The sequence below is a fragment of the Ovis aries genome, chromosome 3 (genome assembly GCF_016772045.2).
Source record: "Ovis aries strain OAR_USU_Benz2616 breed Rambouillet chromosome 3, ARS-UI_Ramb_v3.0, whole genome shotgun sequence".
NCBI lineage: Eukaryota > Metazoa > Chordata > Mammalia > Artiodactyla > Bovidae > Ovis > Ovis aries.
Window position 1 is genome coordinate 4,623,614 of NC_056056.1, and position 24,371 is coordinate 4,647,984.

Consider the following 24,371-nt stretch of genomic DNA (forward strand, 5'->3'; position numbering starts at 1 on the left):
GTACAGCCCACCCGAAGCAGCCTTGTCAAGACAAATCGAACTTGAATCTGATCAACGCTCTGGATCAAAGATTCTGGATCAGCTATGAACTCATTAGGGAAGACAGAGGACAGAGAAACATACTAAACACCACCAGGGGGGAATGTAGTCAGCAAAATCCAGAAGTGATGACATAGCTTGTAGGACCGATGAATTGCAAGGCGGGGCAAAACTTGATACAGAGGAAAGAGGAACCCAGATCAAGAAAAACCTCAAGGGCAAAGCAACCAAGGGCAGGACTGGACCTCATCTGGGCCTTGGTTCAAACAACCCCTAAACTCCGATAAACAAAGCGTATTTGTGAGACAGTCTGAACACTAACCACATTTGGTGATATTAAATTGTGTGTTAGTTGCTCAGTCGTGTCCGACTCTGTGACACCATGGACTGTAGCCCACCAGGTTCCTCTGTCCATGGGATTCTCCAGGCAAGAACACCGGAGTGGGTAGCCATTCCCCTCTCCAGGAGATCTTCTTGACCCAGGGATCAAACCTGGGTCTCCTGCATTGCAGGTGGGTTCTTTACCATCTGAGCCGCCAGGGAAGCCCAACGTTAAATTAATGTTTATTAACTGCAGTGATGGTATTGTGATTATATTTTTAAAAGCCTTTATCTCTAGAGACACACAAATATTTACAGATGAAGTGATCTGATGGCTGGGATCTGCTTCATAATAACACAGAAAGGGAGAACATGGGGAGAGATGCAGACAAAACAAGAAAGGCTATGAGTTAACTGCTGAAGTTGGGTGACAGGTATGTGGCAGTTCATTACAGTAGATTCTATTTTTGTATGCATGTTGGAAAACCTTTGTAATAAAAGAGAGAGAAAGAGTGCTCTACATTCTGATGTGGGAAGATTTCCAAGATATATTGTCAATATTTGTAAAAAGCAGAATAACATGTTTGGTAGAATTTTCTTTTATTAAAATAAGCAAAGAAAAATATTTATAGGGCACCTGTTATGTGCCAGACTCTGAGCTGGGAATGGTAAGTACAATGGTTGATAAAGCAGATGGGGTCCTTATTCTGATGGAGCATGGCGTCCAGCAGGGAGACAAGGAAAAAAAATCAGCAGTGGGGGAAGGGCAGGGAGCTGATTAATAGGTGGAGCCCAAGGGATTTGAAGGGCAGTGGAGTGATCAGTATGACACTGTCATGGTGGACCCAAGACGTTATGCATTTGTCAAAACCCACAGAACCCAGACAGCATCAGGACAGAGCGCTAACGTCAGCTGGACTTGAGTTGACGATGACGTATCAGTATCGGTTCATCAACTGTAACCAAGGCATCACAGGAAAGCAAGATGTTAATAACCTAGGTATTAGGAGTCCTCTGTGCAATCCACTCAATTTTCTGTAAACCTAAAACTCCACAAAGACCTAATCTTAAAATAATAATCACGCAAATCTTAATTAAACATCAATGTCAGCTGTCATCGGTGCCCATGTGTTCCATAAAGGAGAGGGGATCATAGGGTCTCAGTCTGAGTGGGGAGCAGGACACGCTTCCAGGAAGAACAATTTAAATCTGAGACCTGCAAGAGCATAAAGAGTTACTCAGGCAAAGAGGCGAGAACCTTCTGGAGGAGACAAGAACACGAGGGAAGACATCCCTGGGCCAAGAAGAGCTCAACCAATGAGGTCTGAGATGAGATGAGATGAAAGAGGGGAGGAGGTGGCCAGACCTGACATGGAGGCTGGATTCTGTTCTGGAAGCCCTGGGAAGGTCAGAGGTGTCCTGCTCTGGCTCGCATTTTATATGTCATCGTGGCGGCTCCATGAAGGATGCTTTTTCTGGGAGACCAGAGCCCGGGCATAGTGGGGTGGGGGGCGGCAGGGAGGAAGCCGTGCCCGCTGGCAGCAGAGGGCAGTGGCCTGGACGAGGGTAGAGGCACCTGCATCCCACCAGTGATGCCCAGAGTGGGCAACATTCCCCATCACTGGCTCCCAGAGTCTCTAAGACTGTTTGCTGAAAGCTTACCCAGCATTTCTACTTCAGCTCATGATTCCCCCTCCTCTTCACACCTCGCCTCCCACTCAGCGACACTCCTCCTGGATGGAGTGTCCCCCCCTTAGCCTCTGCTTATCCACATGATGAATATTTAACTTCCTGCGTCTTCCCGCCTCATAAATCTGTCCTGCCAGATCCTTCATCCTGGCTCTCACGGCCCCCACCCACTCCTACCCTCCTTGTCTCCATCTGACTGGGGCACCGCTGTGAGGCTGCCCTTCCAGGGCAAGGATCCCAAACCGGGGGGAGCTGCTTGCCAGGCTTCTAGCAGCCCTGCAGCTCTGAGTTAACCTGCTGCCTGCTGCTTCAGAAGTGTCAGAGCTGCCTTTTGTAATAAATATATTTTTTAATTTTAATAATTTTCTGTTGATACGTTACATTTTCATTTTAATTCAGTTCAAGAACTTTTTCTTTTTTGGACTGCACAGCGGGACGAATCTTAGTTCCTGGACCAGGGATTGAACTCGTACACCCCACTGCCAGTGGAAGCTCAGAGTCTTAACCACTGGACCACCAGACAAGTCCCCGCCTTCCTTCTTATAACTTCTCTCTGACATCAGATCATCTTGCAGGATGGTTATGGAAATTAGATACAGCCATGCTGTATATAAAGCCATTAAATATTTCTTTCCTGGTGGCTCAGTGGTAAAGAATCTGCCTGCATTGTGGAGACCTGGGTTCGATCCCTGGGTCAAGAAGATCCCCTGGAGAAGAAAATGGCAACCCACTCCAGTATTCTTGCCTGGGAAATCCCATGGACAGAGGAGCCTGGTAGGCTATAGTTCATGAGGTCACAAAAGAGTCAGACGTGACTTAGCGACTAAACATTTTGTTGTCAGAGGCTATTTCAAGCCCTGGGAAATGTTCCTAATACAAATGAAAAGACCAAAACTAGTGAGTGTTTGCTGTGCGCCAACGGGCATCTCATTTGGCCTCTGAATGGCTACCAGAGCTGGTATCACCGTCACCTTCGCTTTAAAGACAAGGAAACGGAGGCTCAGAGAGATTAAGCATCTTGCCCAGAGTCACAGGGCTGCCCAAAACTGACCGGGACTGGAACTCAGAGATATCCAGCTCTGGAGTCCAAGAGGTGAATATGGGATAGAATACGGATTGTAAAAGAGTAGGACACCAATTGTATGTATTATAGTGCTATGGACCGAACTGTGTCACTCTCAAATTTATACATTGAAACCCTAATACTCAATGCAGCTGTATTTGGAGACAGAGTCCTTGGACTTCCCTATAGCTCAGATGGTAAAGCGTCTGCCTACAGTGCAGGAGACCCGGGTTCAATCCCTGGGTCAGGAAGATCTCCTGGAGAAGGAAATGGCAACCCATCTCCAGTATTCTCGGGAAATCCCGTGGATGGAGGAGGCTGGTAGGCTACAGTCCGTGGGGTCGCAAAGAGTAAGACACGACAGAGCAAGTCATGTCCGACAGAGTCCTTGGAGGGGAAATTAAAGTTAAATGAGGTCAGAAGGGTGGGGCCCTAATCGCATAGGGTTAGTGCCCTTATAAGAGGAGCAACAGACCCCAGAGCTCTCTCTGTCATGTGAGGACACAGTGATAAGTAGACCATCCGCAAGCCAGAAAGAGGGGTCTCACCAGAAACTGACCCTGCCGGCATCTTGATATTGGACTTCTAACCTCCAAAATTGTGAGGGAATAAATGAGTGTTTGTAGTTAAAGCCCCACACTCTGTGGGACTCCATTATGGCGGCCCAAGCAGATTATTATCAGACTATGGGCTTCCCAGGGGGCATGAATGGTAAAGAACCCACCTGCCAATGCAGGAGACTAAGAGATTTGGGTGTGGTCCCTGGGTGGGGAAGACCCCCTGGAGGAGGGCATAGCAACCCACTCCAGTATTCTTGCCTGGAGAACCCCACAGACAGAGCAGCCTGGTGGGCTATGGTCCATAGCATCACAAAGAGTGGGACATGACTGAGGCGACTTAGCATGCACACACACATCGGACTATAGTCAGCTCCTGATTGCGTGTGACTTCACACCTGGAACGCCAGCAGACAACGCATCTCGGTACTCGTGTGGCTGTCTAGGGAGGGAGGGGATGGGATTGTAAGTGATTTCCTTCCATGTCACTTTGCATGTCTCCTACATCCTCTACAGTGAGCAGGTCACTTTGGTGAGCAGGAAACAGATGAGATTTGAAACCTGAAATCAGGCTGGTTCCTGAGCTCACACCGGTCTTTCCTCTCAGGAGGAGAAGCAGGTCTATCAGGGTCCTGTTTGAGAAGCCATCGCCCCACGTGACGCTCATGACTCTCAGTGCCCGGGTCCACAGATGTCCGCTGAATTCTCTGGACTAGAATTCTGATGCATCAGCTGGCGTGAAAGACTATGCTGTTTTAACTTCATGTTCCTTGCACCCTGGCCCTGTCAGGTTTTACTGCAGCACAAAGCTGAAATACACGGAGCTTGAGAAAGTCTGTTCCCTGTTTCTCTGGAGCTCCAATCTACTACCACACGAGTACTGTGGGCCTACTATATGCTAGGTTCTGGGAAAGGCACTAAGAGGGTTGGGCAGGCCCCAGTTGGCACTGGGGACCCTTCTTCCTGGAAACATTAGACCCAAAGATGATCCATGGCAAAGAAAGATTCTGTGTTTCAATCTTATTGGTCAACACATAGGATGCTCTCCTAACGCTGTCCTTCCCGCTCCCTGATTGGCCCCTCCGCCCAGGGCTTCCCTGGTGGCTCAGACAGTAAAGAATCTGTTCTGCCTGCAACGTAAGAGACCTGGGTTTGATCCCTGGGTTGGGAAGTTCTCCTGCTGGAGGAAATGGCTACCTACTCCAGTATTCTTGCCTGGGAAATCCCATGGACAGAGGAGCCTGGAGGGCTACAGTCTATAGGGTCACAAAGAGTTGGACATGATTGAGTGATGAACACTTTCACTTTTTCACCCAGAGTCCTAGTGTACATTAGCACATCAAAGGCTCTGACAAGTCCTGTAGGAAAGAAACCTGCTGACATTGTCTAACTAAAGTTTGCAAAACATATTTGGCCTCGGAAGGTTTTAATTTTTTTCATCTGAATTCCTGTTTAACATCCCATGGAGCTAGCTGGACAGGAACACCCCAGCTGTGTGGAGTGTACACCATGCCTCTGGCCCGAAGATCAGATATTTTTAGATATCAGCTACAGAAAGAAAAGATTGCCATCTTAACTTTGGGTGATCACACTGACCTTGGCTTGTTAAAAATTTGTTAAAGGGCAGCTGAATCTGAGAAGTGTATTGTAATTACAATAGATGAGAGTCACAGAATGTGAGAGCTGGGCAGGCCTGGCAGGGGTGAGAGATACAGGCAGGGAGAAGCCTGTCCAAGGTCATGCAGTTTAAAGGCCACTCCGGATCCAAACCCAGACATTTCTCCCTGACCCCGGCTCTGCCCCGCCCCACGTTGGCTATCCCCTCCCACCATCTTCATCTCCCAGAGGGTGTCTTGGCTTCTCTGCCTCCCTGGTTGAGCTCTGGAATGAGTATGGAGAGAAGTTCCGTGCTGGGCAGGGCTGCCAGGAGGAGCCCACACGGCGTGGGGGAAAGTCCACCAGGACTGGCACGGAAAGAGAACCCAGTCAGTGGAGCTGCTGCTCAGACTTCCTGACCTGTGCAGGGAGCTCGGGTGAGGCTGCCTGTGTGTGTGTGCGTGTGTGGGGGGGGGTGGGGGGGTGGGGGTTCACCTTTCTGGCTCTCTCTGTATCCCCCTATGTCTCTCCATGTCTCTGTCTCTCGCTGTCTCTGTCCACCACGGTTCCGACCCCGCTTTCCTCTGGACCTCTGCACATCCTGTCTTTCTGCTGGGTGCGCTGCCAGGCTCTGCTCCTTTCTCCTAAAGCTAACATCTAATGAGAGTGTCAAGTTCAAGGCCCAATGCCCCTTCTGCAGGCAGGCCTTTCATGATCCTGCCTCTGTCAGCCCCTGCTACACTTCCTTTGTCCCAGTGTTCATTGTGATCAGCGTCATCTCCCAAAGTGGACCATGCGAGATGGTTGGGAGAAATGTGAGTATGAACTGCAAAACAGTTTAATAGTTTTTGTTTAGTTTTTATTACACAGCTCCCCTGATAGCTCAACTGGTAAAGAATCTGCCTGCAATGCAGGAGACCTGGGTTCAATCCCTGGGTTGGGAAGATCCCATGGAGAAGGGATAGGTTGCTCATTCTATTATTCTGGGGCTTACCTTGTGGCTCAGTTGGTAAAGAATCCACCTGCAGTGTGGGAGACCTGGGTTCGATCCCTGGGTTGGGAAGACCCTCTGGAGAAGGGAAAGGCTACCCACTCCAGTATTCTGGCCTGGAGAATTCTATGGTCTGTATAGTCCCTGGGGTGGCAAAGAGTCAGACACAACTGAGCGACTTTCACTTTGATTACACAGTAATTTTTTAAGGGATAAATTCACCAAACCTGGGAGTCTCAGAAATACTATTGTCTAAGTGAGGCCAAAATTTAAAAGTGTATTCATTAAAAAAGATCAGTAAGTAAACAAATCATTTGAGATATCCTTATGCTAAAGACTAATATTAGAACTCAACCTCATGCCATCAACAAAACTTAACTCAAAATTGATCAAAGACCTATATGTAAGAGCTAAAATTAGATAACTGAAAAAGAAACAGGGGTAAATCTCTGAGACATTGGATTAAGCAATGGTTTCTTACACGTGACACCAAAAGTACAAGCCACAGAAGAAAAAATAGAGACCCTGGACTTCATCAAAATTACATACTTTTGTGTTTCAGGGGGAAGCCATCGGAAAGTGAAAAAACACACAGAGTGGGAGAAAAATCTTGCATTATTAACTGAATCCCTGTGAAAACCTGGAAGGCATCACTCTTCCCATTCTATAGGTGAGGAAGTAAGATTGTGGTAGGTCAAGTGCCACAAGTCACCCCAGGCCTCTAGGTGGAAGAGGCTGGATTTGAACCCAGAACTGTTGGGTGCAATACTCGGGTTTCATCTCCACTCTCCTCCCCGTGTCTCTCAGCACTCCCCTTACCTTGATTCCACCTGGATGATGAAGGCCGGGGGGAGGGCCGCTGGGCTGATCCTCCCAAGCCCATCACCAATTCTGAGGCCCAGCCTTGGCCAAGGAAATGCAGGAGAAAGAAACTGCCTTTCCTGCCTCGGTCCCAACACCAGCCGCTGCCTACATCTGGAGCGAGGCAGGTGGTCCAGACTCCTGGCTGCACCTCTGGCCCAGACATTTCTCCTGCATCCATGGGATCAATTTTCTCAAGGAATTGCTTTCTGAATTTGACCTTTGAGAGCCATCAGTCTCACCAGAAAACCATCGCCTGAGCCACCTGACCCCGCTACACAGCACTTCTCGGCTCATCCATCAGGAAGCATTATTTAATAATGAACAAAAGGGACAGGGCAAGGCCGGCCAGCCCACGGGACCTGCCCCTGGCCAGCAGTGCCCCCTCCACCCCACCCCGCCCATCAGGATCTGCTGCCCGTCCCATCACAGAATGCCAGGGCTCTGACCCTGCGGACGGCGGCAGGGGTGGATTGGTAAGAAAGGGGGTGGGGGAGGGGCAGAGGTGCTGAGTCAGCAGCCAGAGCGCCAAGCCGATTCCCTGCTCCTGTTTCGCCCAGGTGACCTTGAGCAAGTCACTTCTCCCGGCCTCAGACCTTCCAACTGCAAACGGAAGGGCTGAGTTATATCTTAGCTTTTCGACTTTTCTAATATTCAGTTGTTCGTGGGCCTAACATACTGTTGAGTTATCTGGCACACAGTGGGCTCTAATCAAGAGGGGCTGAATGACGGAGGAAGAAAGGACGGGAGGGGGCAGATGCTGCACAGAAGCTCTCTGCGCAACACCTCGCGTGGAAGGCCAAGCAGCGCCTTGGCTGGAGCAGCGTGGGGGCGGGCAGCCAGCCTCAGGGTCTTCATCTCCTGGTAAACTGGGGACTTGACGGCTCCCATAGGGCCGCGCATGAGAGGATGAGGATGGGCTGGCATGGGGGCAGTGCTCAGCACAGGGTCAGGCGCATAGCCAGCCTTCCATACACGCCAGCTGTGTTGCCCTTGTAATGGCCCACAAGTGGTATCAGTGAGAATCTGTGGATTCCTAGGAACAAAGACTGTCCTTATCTGACAGGTGCCCAGCCCCATGGGACAGTTCCCCTCATCCGAGCTGCCTTGCCAGCACCCTACCCTAGACCCCCTCTTGGCAGCCAGCACAAATGCCCCCCATCAGTTGACTTGTTCTCTGGGTCCCTGGGGGCCCCCACCAGGGGAACATGCCCAGTGTCTTAGAGTCACTTCCCTGAAGGGCCTCCTGTCCCTATGGTTACCAGATTCAGCAAATAAAAATAGAGAATCCCTGGTTAAACTTGAATTCCAGTTAAACAGGAAATAATTTTCAAGTTTAAGCAGGTCTCAGAGATTCCGTGGGTTCAGTTCCAGACCAATGAGGCAAATACAGAATAAAGGGAGTCACATGATACTTTTGGTTTCTTGAAGAATATAAACGTTACGTGCAGGGACTTCCCTGGTGGTCTAGCGGCTGGGAGTCCACCTGCCAATGTGGGGGACAGAGGTTTGATCACAGGTCTGGGAAGATCCCACAAGCCGAGGGGCAGCTAAGCCTGAGAGCGGCAACCACTGGAAGACTGGGGGCTTAGAGAATAGCGTTCTGAAGGGACTGCTCTGCAACAAGACCCCACATCGCAACGAAGAGGAGACCCCACTCACCACAACCAGAGAAAGCCTGTGCACAGCAATGAAGACCCAGAGTGGCCAAAAACAAGTTAATCTCTACCCTATACTGTAGTCTGTTCACTGCGCAACAGCATTGTGCCTACAAAAACGTACAGCTTTTAACTAAAGAAATGCTACATTTTGAAAAATGCCAGCCCTCATCTGAGCCTTTGGTGAGTCATAGTAGTAAGATCACAGACCGATGATCACCACGACAAATGTAATAATAAGAAAAGTTTGAAATAGCGCAAGAATTACCAAACCGTGACTCAGAGACCTGAAGTGAGCAAGGACGCCAAAGTCGCTCAGTCGTGTCCTACTCTTTGCGATCCCATGGACTTCTCCAGGCCAGAATACTGGAGTGGGTAGCCTTTCCCTTCTCCAGGGGATCTCCCCAAACCAGCACCAACTGACTTGCTTGATGCAGAGCTGCCACGAACCTTCAATTTGTGAAAAACACAGTATCTTCGAAGTTCAGTAAAGCAAGAGCAATAAAACAAGCTTTGCCCGCATGTCCCATGCACTAAAAACACTGTTAATACTTGTGGCTTATCTGAAATTCAGGTTTGGCCCCGCAGCCTCCATTCATCCGGCAGCCCCACCTGCCACCCCTGCTCACCCTCATGGTGAACCCCGGCCCTCCACCCAACCCCCGATCCCTTTCAAGGCCTGGCCTGAGATGTCTCTGCCCGCCCACCCACCACAAGCTGGTCCGGCTGCCTGCCCGCCCTCCCTCCAGAGAGGGGGGCACAGCTGCCTCCCCGCCTAAGTCCCTAAGTCCTTTCTTGTTCTCCAGTTGATGAGTCCCTAACGAGCCCCAGGGGAGGGCCAGGAGGGACCGGAGGCAGGGTTGAGCCTCACCTCCTGGAGCAGGCCATCACACACAACCCAAGTTCTCAGGGAAACGTGCCCTGCTCTTGCCAGGAGGAGACTGACACGCGGACTTCACCCCATCCCGTCCACCCGCTGGGCCTGGCTGGGGGCCTGACAGCCGCTCAAAGCACGAAGCTCTCGTCAGGACGGCAGGGGCACCAGCCCGTGCCAGGCGCCAGTGCGCCCTGCCCTGCAGGGAGGGGCAGGCAGTGCCCGGGAGCTGCTGGCGGGAGCGCCATCTGGACACGGGCCTGGCACTGGGGCTCCATGAAAATCGTGAGCTGGGCCCTCCCCTTCTCAGGGTGAGAGAAGCCGGGGGCTTGGAGAGCCTCCCAGACAGGAGGGCGGAGGAATGTAGGTCAACTCCTGGCTGCCGGAAAGACCGGAAAGAGTGATGTCATCGCTTTCTGGGGGAAAGAGGGGGAAGCGGTGAGTTTGGGTGAACAAGAGATCTGGGTGCTTGGAAGTGGGAGGGGAGGAGGGGGCGGGACTGGCCCCCCTCAACCATCAACCCTGCCGGGATTTCAGGGCACTCACGGGGGTGTCCAGGTCGGGGGCACACAGGCGAGCCCAGGACCCCAGGGGGTCCTTGGTAATTGCTCCCCTCTGCCTGGCACCTCCCCCACTTCTTTTACCACTTGTCCGAACGTCATTGCATATGGAGCCTTCTGGGGAAGGATGGGCGTATTTCTGACACCTTGAAGGCTAGAGTTGCTAGAAACAAACTTCTATTTTAAAGCCACCAGCAGTGTCTTCCCGTTTCTCTTGCCAGAGAGAGCATTTATCTCTGGGGAAAGACTGTTCTTTTGTTTGGGGAGAAAGATTGCAGTGGGCTGCTGGGTGTACAGGGACGCAAACGCCATGCCTCCGCCAGCCTAGAGACGTTAGCAGGTGAGGGTGGACACGTGGGGGAGAAGGCTGACCCTGAGAAGGGCACGCCCCTCGTGGAAGGGCTCATGCATCTGGGGTTAGGGGCCTGGACCCCAAGGAGGAATGGGAGGCCATGGGAGGGGGCTGGGGGCTCATGAGAGATGTGGTCCAGGGGCTGTCCCTCCCAGGCAGCAGGTGGCCCAGGCCAACGGCCGGATCTCGGGGTCATTGCTGGCTAACGGCCATTCTTTGAAGTGTCCCCTTTGTACGTGGCCATTCTCACTGACTCGCCCCAGGGGCCAAGTCCACTAGTGATGGATCCCTGTGGCCTGGGGGTGTCAAGACCTTTAGGGGGTTAAGGGAGAGACTGTGTTCTTGGCTGGTACACACCAGCAGGGAGAGACTGGCATGCATCAAGGAAGCAAGAAATTGTCAGGAGAATGCCTGGAGAGGATGGATCAAGAGGGGATGAGGGGGAGCTTCCCGCTGGTCCAGTGGTTAAGCCTCCACGCTTCCAATGCAAGGGGTGAGAGTTGCATCCCTAGTAGAAGAACTAAGACCCCACATACTGCACAGTGCGGCCAAGAAATAAAAATAAAATAGGGAATTCCCTGGCAGTCCAGTGGCTATGAGTCCATGCTCTCACTTCAATTCCTGGTTGGGGAACTAAGATCCCACAGGCCAGACAGTATGACGGCCAAAATATAAAATACAAGAGGTGACGAGTGATGAAGATAGCTGGGGATCCCAGGTAAGGGATACTGGGCTCAGAGAGAATTTGTGGAGTGGGAGCAGGAAGAGGGCTCCTGGATGCCAGAGAACTTGAGCCATCTGGGTCAAAACAGTGCGAGTCAGGGCCTGAGACCCCAAGAAGAGGGGGACTGAGTGCCGAGCTGCAGGGCACGGGTGTGCGAGACCTCGGCTGCCTGGTGTGACCCGGCGCTCTCAGGGCAATGTGGATAAATGCTGGCTGCTGGGTCTCCTGGTACGCAGTCAGGCCTGCAATCAAATTCATTGGCCAAATCTGATTTGGGCTTCTGTGCAAAGTCCTTTTGTATTAAGTGCTTTAACGGACATCACCTCCTCCAGTCCACTGATAAATCCTATTACCCATTATTAGGCCAGAGGCAGCTCCGACCAGCAGGAAGCTGAGAGAAGGGTGCTGGGGGAACTCGGGCATGTGGCTTGGGGGAGACACGGTGTGTGTGTGTGACCGGGCTGGACTAAAGCAACATCATCTCTTCGCCTGTGGGAGAGCCCAGCAGCCTGGAGGGAAGGGCCAGACCTGGTGGGGGGAGAGGAGAAACATGAGGTGCGCTGAGTGTGCTGTGGAAGCAGAGGGGCTGGAGGGACGGGGTGGGTGTCCGCAAGCCCATTGCCTTTGTTGCCTCACCTCCTGGCTCCCAGATTCCAGATGCACCCCTCTCTGAAAGAATTACTGATGGTAAGGCCCATCTGTTTGTGTAAATAAGTTTACTCGTTCATGAATGAACTACCCAAATACACAGCCCGGCTCCTGGGTCCTCGGTGCTGGCCTTACAGTCTTACAGGTCGGGAACACAGACCCAGACCTGTTCTTGCAGAGCTCAGAGCTCGGGGTGGGGAAGGGGACACAGCTGGGTGTAAGCGTGGCTGCAGCTGGGATAGCACAGTGGTACAGCTGCTCTTCTAGAAAGCCTGAGAAGGGGGCACAGAGGAGGGCCACCCAGGTCCCAGCCTCTGGGGGCCCCAGAGAGGTGCTCTCTGAGCCAAACCCTGAGGAATGAGGAGTCTGCCAGACAGCAGGGGTGAGGGTGGGCAGGCTGTGTCCCAGGAAGAAGGAACAGCTCAGAGGCAAGTCAGAGGGACCCTGCTGCGGGCAGGGGGCTGATCTGCCAGAACGCAGAACCCAGCACGCCCAGGGAGGTGGGAGGAAGGGTCTGTGGCCCATGGGGACGAAGTTTCTAAGGTCAACGGGGGACCACTGAAGGGCGCTGTTCTGGGAAGTGGTGTGACTGGGTTTGGGTTTGGAGAAAACCTCTGCGTGGAAGGGGGTGGGCCAGTCATTTCCCCAGGCAAGATCCTGATGGAGGGTGTGTCCCTCTCTGGGGGGGCAGGGGTGGTGATGGGTCCACGTAAGAAATGCTCAGGCTGACGGGCTGGGGGAGGGCTGGGTAGGAATCCAGAGGTGGTCACACTGGTCAGAATGGCCGTCATCAAAAAGTCTCTAAGTAACAAATGCTGGAGAGGGTGTGGAGAAAAGGGAACCCTCCTACACTGCTGGGGGGAATGTAAGTTGGTGTAGTCACTATGGAAAACAGTATGAAGGGTCCTCAGAAAGCTAAAAATAGAGGTGCCATATGAGCCAGCAATCCCACTCCTGGGCACACACCCAGATGAAACTGTAAGTCAAGAAGATACACGCAGTGTTTACAGCAGCTAAGACACGGGACAACATAAACATCCATCGACAGAGGAACGGACGAAGGCGGCGCGGCGGATGTTCACAGCGGGGCACTGCCCGCAGAGAAGAGGAGCGAAATCACGCCACGCGCAGCACGGATGGACCTAGGGATGATCGCTCTAAGTAAGCGAGCCAGGAGGAGAAAGACAAACGCCAGACGAAGCCACTTATACGTGGAATCTAAACCATGACGCACACGAACGCGTCTATGACACCGAACCAGGCTCACAGGCAGAGAACAGACTTGTTGCCAAAGGGGAGGGGCTTAGGGGAAGATGCAGGAGGAGGCTGGGGTGAGCAGATGTACGCTTTTATATATAGGCTGGATAAACCACAAGCGCCTACCGTATAGCACAGGGGACCACATTCAGTATCCTGTGAGAAACTCTAAATAGCCTATGAGGAACCGTAATGAGAAAGAACACGCTTACAACGTGTATACAGACGCCTAACTGGACCGCGTTGCCGTACACGAGCAATCAGCACGCTGCAAATCAACTATACTTCAATGAACAAAAAAGGGGGTGGGATCTAGAGGTAGGCATTTCCCCAGAGTGGAAGGAGGCAACTGCAAATGGGGGGAGAGGCCCCCAGACTCCCCAAGGCCGGAGCAGGCCGGCCGAGGCTCCTTGATGACCCTGGGCTGCTGAGAAAGCCCCAGCTCCGTCCTCCGGGTCGGCTTCTGTGAGCCGGGTGCACGGCGGCGGTGGGGCGTGTGATGGGTCTGTGACTGATGTGTGTGGAAGCAGATTCCCGTGTGTAGGTGGGGCTGTACATGTGTGCGGCCTGGAGGGGTACATATAAGGGAGCACCAGTGAGTCTGAAGCGTGCTTGATGTGGGCGTGTGTGCCAGTGAGCCTTCAAAATGCGCCCCCCGCCAGGCTCCCTCTGCTAAGGGGTAGAGAGGCAGCCAAGCCAGGGCGGCAGCGGAACAGGACCTCGCAATTAGCCTGCAATCGACCTGCCTCTTCCCCAGGTGGATTTCCCCTGCCCAGTCCTGTCTGTCCAGCCCACGCCTCATTAGCCCCAGATACAGCTACATAGATCCTACAGACCACCAGGCTGGGGGCGGGGCACAGGAGCCTGCCTGGTCCTCCACACTCCCTGAGATGCTGTTGGCACTAATGCTCTTCCAAGGTCACTACCTCTAACATGAAAATAAGTTTCTCTTTCCTGCACATCCAATGACTCATGAAGCAGGTGGGGCAGAGAGCCAGACAGGAGCAGAGATCCAGGGATTCATCTTGGCTGCAGCAGGTCCTCCACATGAGCGATGTATCCGTAGAAAGGGGGTTTGGTTCCCCTGACCACGTGCTGACTCCTCATGAGTGACAGGGGCACCCATCTCCTGAGCACCTGCTGCATGTCATCGGGTCTTGAGCTGCAATTCTAAGACAGTTCTCAAAACGACAGGGTCCCATTTCACAGATGGGGAAACTGAGGCCCAGGGAAATTGAAGAGACTTGATCTGGGCCACAAACTAGCAAATGAAAGAGTCTGAATTCAAATGCAGGCTTCTCTTTGACACCCAGGTGGGGCGCCACTGACTCATTTCAGAGAGACCTTGGAGCCAGGAGGATGACAGCTCTTGGTTGCCATGAGGATACGGGATCCTTAGAAATGGTGCTGCGGTCCCTCCTTCTCTTTAGGAAGAATCTTCTCTTTCCTCCAGACTCCCCATCAGCTCGTGCCCTGTTTCCCTGCTCCCTCTCAGGGTCAAATTTCTTGAAAGCCTTATCAGCACTGCCTTTTTGTTTTCCTACTCCTCACTCATTCTTTAAAAATTTTCTGCATTCACCCTGGAATCCAGTCAACCTGGCCTCCATCCCCGATTCCCCCAAACCTGCCCCTTCAAGGCCACCTTTGATCTCCCTATTGCTAAGTCCATGGACCCACCTTCCTGTCCTCTGTCTGGACCCCATAGCGACACTGGGCACTGATGCCCCTGCCCCCGTACCCACTCCTCCTGCTGGGCTTTGGGGCACTGTCCTTCCAGATTTCCTCCCCTGTGGCTCCTCATTCTCTGTGTCCTGCCGTCGCTGTCTAGCTTCCCAGGCTCCATCCCCAGTCAGCCCTGTCTTCCTCCTCTGTTTCAGAGCCTCACACCCCCCGGTGGTGTCAGGTGTCATCACAAAGCCCAGGACTCCTGGTGCCCAGTGCTGCCTGCCCTTCAGGCTTGCCTGTCCAGAGGCACCGATCTCAAGGGCATCTCATAGCAACAGGTGCAAACAGAACTCTGTCTTCCTCTTCGGGGACAGCCACTCAGAAAAACTGATCCACAGTTTCTTAGAAAGTTAAACACACACTTATCATATGAACCCACCATCCCATACCCAGGGATTCACTCAAGAGAAATGAAAGCTAATGCTTACTCCCAATCTTTCACATGAGTATTCAAGGCAGCTCTATTCATAGTTGCCCCAAACTGGAAGTGACTGAAATTCCCTTTGACAGGTGGATATCTTAGGGGACCGTTGACCAAAATTGCCCTCCTTGCCTCTGCAGGGGGCGTTCCCCACCACCTGAGCCCTGACGTCAGGTCAGTCTTCTCCCAGCCACCCTTCCTGTTTTTCCGTTTGCTACCTTCCCAGCAACCTGAGTCACCCATGGTGTTTCGTTTGTTTATTTCTGATTCTCTCAGTTCAGTTCAGTCGCTCTGTTGTGTCCGACTCTTTGCGACCCCATGAATCGCAGCACGCCAGGCCTCCCTGTCCATCACCAACTCCCGGAGTTCACTCAGATTCACGTCCATTGAGTCGGTGATGCCATCCAGCCATCTCTTCCTCTGTCGTCCCCTTCTCCTCCTGCCCTCAATCCCTCCCAGCATCAGAGTCTTTTCCAATGAGTCAACTCTTTGCATGAGGTGGCCAAAGTACTGGAGTTTCAGCTTTAGCATCAGTCCTTCCAAAGAACACCCAGGACTGATCTCCTTTAGAGTGGACTGATTGGATCTCCTTGCAGTCCAAGGGACTCTCAAGTGTCTTCTCCAACACCACAGTTCAAAAGCATCAATTCTTCGGCGCTCAGCCTTCTTCACAGTCCAACTCTCACATCCATACATGACCACTGGAAAAACCATAGCCTTGACTAGACGGACAGGACTGTAAACCCCATGAGGCCATTGGATACAAAGTGCCTGACTGTGTTGGACACATAATACCTATTGCTATGGACTGAATTGTGTCCCCCAGAAAGACAGATTGAAGTTCTAACCTCTGGTGTTTGTGACTCTGACCTGATGTGGAAATAGGGTCTTTGCAGGTGTGATCAAGGTATAAACTAAGATAAGGCGATGCTGGAGTAGGATGAGCCCTTAGCCCAACCTGACTGCTGTCCTTCTAAGAAGAGGAGACACATGGAGAACACTATGGAGGCAGAGAGCAGAGAGAAGGTACCACGCAAAGACAGAAAGGATGGGGTTGTCCATCTGCAGGCAGGGGACGCCAAAGATGCTGGCTCCCCATCGCAGTTATAGGCCAGCCTCTCCCCAACAGGTTTCAGGGAGAGCACGACACCTTGATTTCAGACTTCAAGCTTCTAGAACTCATGACAATACATTTCTATTGTTTTCAGTGCACCTGGCGTGTGGTACTTGGGGACGGCAGCCCTAACTAACACAAGGGCCCACTAGGAACATTTGTTGGGGACTTCCCTGGTGGCTCAGTGGATGGGAATCCTACTGCCGATGCAGGGGACACGGGTTTGATCCCTGGCCCAGGAAGATCCCACATGTCTCAGGACAGCTAAGCCCGTATGCCACAACTGCTGAGCCCACGCGCTATGACTACTGAAGCCTGGGTACCTAGAGCCCGTGCTCCGAAACCAGAGAAGCCAGCCCAGTGAGAAGCCTGCGGGGCATCAAAGACTAGCCCCGCCCTGCCTCGCTCTCTGCAACTGGAGAAAGCTCACTTGCAGCGACAAAGACCTGGAGCAACCAAAAATAAGTAAGTAAAGACATTTTTAAAAAGGACCAATGCTGGTCTGGCTTATTTTTGAAAAATATTTGTTGAGTAAAGTGCTACAACGGTGATGAAACTCTCAGAAGGAAATCCTCCTCGCTCAGCAGGAGAAAGGGGGGTGCTGGTGCCCCCAGGGCTGTTCAAAGGCTTTACTGTTGGTGACTCCATTCCTAACTCACCTGCAGGGCTCCCCACATCTTCCAAGATCCCACCAAACCCAGGACCCCCTTCCTGCCCCTCCCACAAGAGATGGGGCCCCACCTGGTAGACGAGCAGCCCAAAGGCATGCAAATGCCCCCCGGGTCCGCCTCCTAGACTTGGCAGTGGAGCCCGCCCCGCAATCCTCCGCACAGCCCTACCTGGACCCCATTTCTCGGCATGTCTTGACTTTGGTGGGAGGCAATGGTTCAGGAGGCTTGGCAGGTTTGGTGAAAGGGTGTTAACAACATCTCACCAAATCTCTTCCCCTAATGAGCTGGGAACACACATGCTGGGTTGAAAAAAATAGAAAGTAAAACAAAAAACAGACTCTCCAAACGTGTTGGGATCATGGACCCTCTCGGAAATGGAATAAAAACTAGGGCCCTCCCCTGGGCTGACTGCACACCCACACAGCACTTAGCACGTACTTCTGGGAGACCGGGAGCCTTAAAGCCCACCCTCCTGAAAGTCCACGGGCCCCTAGAAGGACCTCTGGAATGTGTGATCCTGGTGTTTTACCGATGCAGTGGTGACCCAAGCACTTACTGCCTGTTTACCGTGGCCCAGCCAGGGCTCTGATCCTCTTCGTGGTTTATCTCATTTAAACCCCGTGGTATTATCTCCACTTTATGGAGGTGGAAAAGGAGCCACAGACAGGCTGAGACACTTGCCCTGGGTCACCCCTGAGCCAGGAGTCGCACCTGGCCCGTCTGACATGGAAGTCATCCACCTACTTCTTGTACGTGTGTGTGTGTGTGCTAAAATACATGCAACATGTCACGTGTTAGTCGCTAAGTCGTGTCCCACTCTTTGTGACACCACGGACCATAGGCTGCCAGGCTCTCTGGCCATGGAATATCCCAGGCAAGAATACTGGAGTGGGTCGCCATTTCCTCCTCCAGGGGATCTTCCTGACCCAGGGATCAAACCCACAGCTCTTGCGTCTTTTGCATTGGCGGGCAGATTCTTTACCACTGAGCCACCGGGGAGCCCTTATACATAATATAAGACTTACTGTTTTAAGGGTATAGCTCAGTGACATTAAGTACATTCACATTATTGTGCAGCTACCATCAATATCCTTTTCCAGGGAATTCCCCGATGGTCCAGTGGTTAAGACTCCGAGCTTTCACCGCAGTGGCCCGGGTTCAATCCCTGGTTGGGGAATTAAGATCTTGCAAGCCACGTGGCATAGCCAAAAATAAAATAAAATTAACAAACAAAAGCAAAGGAATTACCTTAAAAAATACTTCTCTGGAACGCTTATAACATGTCAAAGAGAAATTCTGTACCCTCTAAATAATAACTCCATTCCCCTCTCCCCGACCCAGTAACCTCATCCCACTTTCCATCTCTAAGAATTTGCTTTTTCCTGGTGCTTTACATATGGACGCAGAAAGTATCTGTCCTGTGTCTGGTTTATTTCACTTGGCATAAAGTCCACAAGGGTCATCCAGGTTATCGCAGGTGTCAGAATACCCTTCCTTTTCAAGGCTTAATTCTTGGTATGTATAGACCACATTTTTGTCACTCCATCATCAAATGATGGACACTTGGGCTGTTTCCACCTTCTGCCCATGTAAATAATGCTGCTAAGAACATGGTTGCTCAGATATCTGTTCAAGTCTCTGCTTTCAATTCTTTGGGGTATACCCAGGAGCGGAATTGCTGGATCATATGGGAATTCTGTTTAATTATGTGAGGAATCAAACAAAACTGTTTTGCACAGTGGCTGTGCCATTTGACACTCCTATGACAGCACACAGGGGTTTCAATTTCTCCACATCCTCACCAACGCTTGCTGTTTTCCGTGTTTCTGACAACAGTCATCCTAACGGGGTACCTTTATCTATTTCTGTCTCCAAGGGGTTTCCCTGCTGGCTCAGTGGTGAAGAGTCTGCCTGCCAATCCAGGAGACACACACAGGTTTGATCCCCGGTCCAGGAAGATCCCACATGCCCCAGAGCAACTTGGCCCACACACCACAACTATTGAGCTTGTGCACTAGGACCCCAGAGTCACACTTGCTGAGCCCACATGCCACAACTGCTGGAGTCTTAGAGTCCGTGCTCCGCAACAAGAGAAGCCTCTGCGATGAGAAGCCTGCACACGGACACGAGGGGAGCCCCCACTCGCCCACATGTGGCCACAAAGACCCAGCAGAGCCAGAAAGAAAGAAAGAAAGGAAATTTTACTTAGCCTCCCAAGCCTCAGTTTCCTCATCTGTGTGCTGGGGATGATGCCCCTCATGGGGCAGGATCAATGAGACACACATAAAGGACTTAGAACGCCACGTGGCCCATCAGAACTGCTCAGCAAGGACAGTCATTATTATGGAAGGAGGAAGCCCCACCCCCAACCTCGGTGGGGATCACAGAGCTACAAGGGTCAGTGCAGACAGAACAGAACTACACGCTTCCCTTCTCGCTCATGTTTCCTGTGGGTCAGCGGAGGAAGAGGCTAGAACGTATGAAGAGTGGACTGCCTTCTGCTCTCTCTGGTCCCCTCCTTCCCCTCCCTGCCCCCCCACCAACGTGCACAAAGCCTTCTTCCCTCCTGCGGTTTCTATTCTCGTCCTAAGTTCCGTCCATCTCCAGTTACTGGGTGATCAATAGGGACAGGACGCTTATGGAAGAAGACACGAAGGCAAGAAAGGGGAAGGGGCCAACGGAGGGGTAAACCAGGTGGGTGCTGGCCAGCCCCGGGCCTTGGATGAGAAGCCAGACCCCGGCAGCATCTGGGGAAGCTGGTGGATTCCAACACCTGCCCAATTCTCAAATGGTAGCTATAGCTCCTGTTCCCTTAATCAGTGGTGTATAGAGCAGGTGCAGAGGACCTTCATCTGAGGAAGGAAACTCGTTCCACCATCTCCCACCAACACCACCCTGCTTGACTTGAGTACCTCCAGGAACGGGGAACTCATTCTTCTTTTTCTGTCCCTGGCTGACTAAGGCCCAGCTGGACGGCTTCCCTGGAGCCTTCAGGAGTTTTCTGGGTGGAGGCCTCGGGCCCAGAGCAGGGCCTGCGGGTGAGACTAGGGCAGTGAACACCTCCCTTTGCCTCTGCCCCAGACCCAGAGTCAGCAGGATCAGTGAGGCTGTTTAGCCAGAGTTTGCCTGATTTCAGATCCCAGGGTCCCCACCCTGCCAGGTGCCTGTGGAATGCTACGAGTGCGGCGGCTATGCTGCCAGGACAGTGAGAAGACAGGGACGTCCCAGAGCAGAGGGGACACACTGACACACTCGGGAGCTGCCCAGGCTGCAGGTGTGGTTTCCCTGCACAGGATTTTCAAAGAACTGTGAAGTCGGTGGCAGTATTTCAAAAAGCAAGAGATTTCATATATCTGTATCTATGCATGCGTGCTCAGTCATGTCCAACTCTTTGCAACCCTACCAAGCTCCTCTGTCCATGGGATTTTCCTGGCAAGAATACTGGAGTGGGTTGCCATTTCCTCCTCCAGGGAACCTTCCCAACCCAGGGATCAAACCTGCATCTCCTGTGTCTCCTGCATTGTAGGTAGATGCTTTACCTCTATCTATCTGTCTCTCTATATATCTGCTACGTGCCTTCTTTCACAACATCAGAGTATCTGGCAGTAACTGGTCTCTCCTCCTGTCTCCGGCCACCTAGCCAGAGGAATGGGACACCAGGGTAAGCTCTTCAAATACATCATTTCATTCAAGCCTCACCCCAAGCTGGTGAGGTCCTTACTATATCTCCATTTTGCAGATGGGAAAACTGAGGCCCAGACAAGTTTAGGTGATCCAGCTAATCAGTGATGCAGAAGGGATTCAAACCCTGGTTGGTCTAATGATGCTTTGACCTGGAGGGGTGGGGTCCACATCTCTTCAACCTGGGAGTAGCTTTGTAATGATAAAGCCTCTGGGTGTTGCCCCCAAATTTACAGGATCCAGAGCTCTCAGCAGTGGGGCTGAGTGTGCCTGCCTGTCTAAAGCTGGTTGTCTGCAGGGCCGGCTGCCCTTGACCACTGTGTTGAGAGAGGAGCAGGCCTTTGTCTCTGCTCCAAGCACCACCTCATTCCTGCTCAAATCTGGATGCCACCCCAGACGCACTGAGTTAAATAAAGCCAGCCACCCTCCCAGTCCACACCTGAGGTTCCCCGTGTGTACAAGGGGAAGATCGCACCTGCCTCTCCCAGACCTCCAGGAACGGGAGCAGGTGGGATTCCCTCTTCCATTCTCTTTATCTCAGACCCAGAGTGGGGAGGACTTCCAAGGCTGTTTGGCCTGGTCCTACAGGGAGGGGAGGCGGGTGGCGGACGGCAGTCCCCATGTGCCATTTTCTTCCTCCCAGCCCTGCCCTGGGGGCCGTCGTTCTTGCTCCCCCTTCCTCCCACCATCTGATTTGTACCAGTTCCTCATCCCCGGGGGCCCAGGCTTCTCCATCTGCCCCCATCTCCCCAGCTCAGAGCCAGGTGCCTCTGCAGGCCCGCTCCTGCCTCCCCCTCCCATCCAGGTCCCCCTTGAAGCTGGAAATAGCTGACATGAGTGACAGGGCTAGAAGCAAGCACAGTGCCAAAAGGCCTCTGGATTCCACAGAGATAGACTTGAGCTTGCCTGGGCACTCCTGGGTTGGATCTTGACTGTTTGGCATCAGTTTAGCTGTGAGGTCTACCTATGCCCGCTGACCTCGGCCTCCTTATCTAAAAACACGAGGTGGAGGGGAGTGCTGTCCCTGTGGGTAAGGGTCTATGGGGGTGGAGATCAGGTCCGGCTTGCTCAGAGATCCAGCTTGTGGGGCTTAGGGATTTACTAATCATGGGGGAATCAAATGACTATAGATTAACTAAGATACATGTGAGCCCTTAGCTCACTGCTCAACAGGAAAGGAGCCCATCGCAAATAATAAATCTCAGCTACATCATTAGCAGGCCATAGGGGGAGGCGCCGTGGACTCTGGGTCATAAAATTCTGAGCAAATCCCAGAATAGGTTCAGCCTGAAGTCCCAGCACCCGAGAGCCCTGGGTCCCCAGGTGCCTACTCAGGAACACCAGGGGCATCGTCTGGGCAGGCCATGGCTACCTCTGCCACCCCATCCTGCCTCTCTGGCTCCCTGGCACAGCTGGGCTTTCCCACCTGGAATTTGAAAAGAAGCAGCAGAGGAAGTCGTGGCCCTTTGCTGAACCATCTAACCAGACCTGATTAATCGATAAGCCAAGTTGCCACTTTCCTGCCAACCAGCCACCTGAAGAGTACTTACTTTATCTGTGAATCGATTGCGTGCTTTCGCCACCACTACGGCTAATCCCCACTGTCCACAGAGGCTGGGTGCCAACGGAAGCTGGGAGCTGCCGGGCAGGGACCGCCCTACCAACTTGCCAGGGCAGCATGGGCTCCAGGCAGCTCCGATCCTCATGTTACAGGTGGGAAACTGAGGCCCAGAGATGGGTGCAGGGGGCGGGGCTGGAACCAAGCTCAGCTGCCCACCTGCCCCCTCCCTGGCCTTGGTCACCCAGTACCAGCGCAGCCCTCTTGATTTGAATGAGGCTGAAAAGCTGAGATTCTTTTCTGCCCCTTTTGTCCCTTCCCACATATGATTTGCCCCACTTCAGCATCACAGAGTCCTTCCTAAGAGAAAAATGACCTTCACCCGCCTTGAGGTAGGAGGGGTACGGCCGGTCCTGGCTGTCAGCATCCAGCCCAGATCCTGCTGCCGGCCCAGACCTCAGGACCCTGCCTAAGCCGCCCGATAAAGTGGAAGGCGGGCCCTTGAGCAGATACCTGAAGGTGAGGAACGGTCTGTAGCAGTCCAAGGAGGACAGAAGAAAGGCCACATCCTCCAGAAAGGGTGGGGATCTGGTACTCACCCCCAAGCTGCTAAGCTGTTAAGCTGGCAGATGGGAGGGTCTTAAGCAAACCAGACTATCGTATCCCCAGGGCCGGCAGAAGTCACTGTGCTGACCAACGGCCCAAAGCCTGGACATGGATCCAAGAAGCAGGAGCAAGAACTTGATCTTTGACCCCCAGCTTCCACAATAACCACCATAAATCGGCAGTTTCCAGAACATTCCTGGTTTAAAACAGCCCACCCCAAGCGAGGGCGGGTTAGGAATCACGGGTGTCCGAACCACAGGCCCCTGCACGTGCACCTGCCTCACTGCCACCTGCCAGCCTTGAACTTGACCCCACCTCAAAGAATCGCTTGCCTTTGCCTTGGCCTTGGCCCACCTGGAATCCACACCGAGAGTCAAAGTGAAATAAAATGCAAACACAAGCTGAAAGCTAAAGCCCTACACCGCTCCTGCCCACCCCCACTCCGCAGGCACGACCACAGTGAGGGGTTAGTACACAGGCTTCCAGCCTCTCCCCTACATCCACAGTGCTCCTGGGCTAGAACAGAGCTCTTGCCAACATCAATGTCAACCTCTGTCCAATGTTAAAGTCAACAGAGAAATTATGTGTGAGGCTATATCATATATTTCACAAACTGGGATTATCCTATTCATACCATGCAGCAAACGATTTTTTGCACTCATCAGTAATTGTGTAGAAGGGCAGTCCGTGGAGCCTGCTGTGGAGAGATGCCCTGTTGCGCTGTCCCAGCTGGACTCTGGTGCAACCCCGCCCAAACTGGCCAGTGGTGTGCCCTCCTAATTCTGCTCCAACACCCCTGGGTCTCAACTCGGTCCTTCCTCAGCCTGCCCCAGCTCTCTGACACCATTATTTTGACCACTGTTTATTTTATTCAATAAGTACCTTTTCAGCATGCGTAACATAGTAAACATGTAGTTTGAATTGTTGTTGTTCAGGCACTAAGTTGTATCTGACTCTGTGACCCCATGGGCTGCAGTACACCAGGCTTCCCTGTCCTTCACTATTTCCCGGAGTTTGCTCAGACTCATATCCATTGAGTCGGTGATGCCATCCAACATCTCATCCTCTGTTGCCCACTTCTCTTGCCCTCAATCTTTTCAAGCATCAAGGTCTTTTCCAATGAGTTGGCTTACGATGTAATAAACACAGGCGCAAAGTAGTTCTGAGAGTTTCATCAACGTGAACACATTTAACTCACTGCAGCCCAAGGGGAGAAGCCTGCTTGTTATCATGCCTGTTCGACAGATGGGGAAACTGAGGCACACAGCAATCTTCCTGCAGAGGCTCACAGCCAGTCTATAGCAGATCCAGGTCATCGGCTAAAGCATGCCTACTCCCAACCATCACACCAACGGTTCTCAAACATCAGTGTGTATCAGAATTCTCCAGAAAGGCTTGTTCAAAC

General features: G+C 52.4%; 1 protein-coding gene, 1 long non-coding RNA gene and 1 other non-coding gene across 8 annotated transcripts in view; 2 read left to right on the plus strand and 1 right to left on the minus strand.

Moving 5' to 3' along the window:
* NTNG2 (netrin G2) overlaps window positions 1–24,371 on the minus strand; it is a 70,750-nt gene that overhangs the window by 14,986 nt on the left and 31,393 nt on the right. The gene's annotated exons all lie outside the window — the stretch shown is intronic.
* On the plus strand, window positions 9,958–23,884 carry LOC132659546 (uncharacterized). Its single transcript, XR_009600090.1, has 3 exons — window positions 9,958–10,087; window positions 16,545–16,915; window positions 18,998–23,884. It is a non-coding gene; the product is annotated as an uncharacterized LOC132659546 (long non-coding RNA).
* On the plus strand, window positions 18,227–18,298 carry TRNAE-UUC (transfer RNA glutamic acid (anticodon UUC)). The gene has a single exon. It is a non-coding gene; the product is annotated as a tRNA-Glu (tRNA).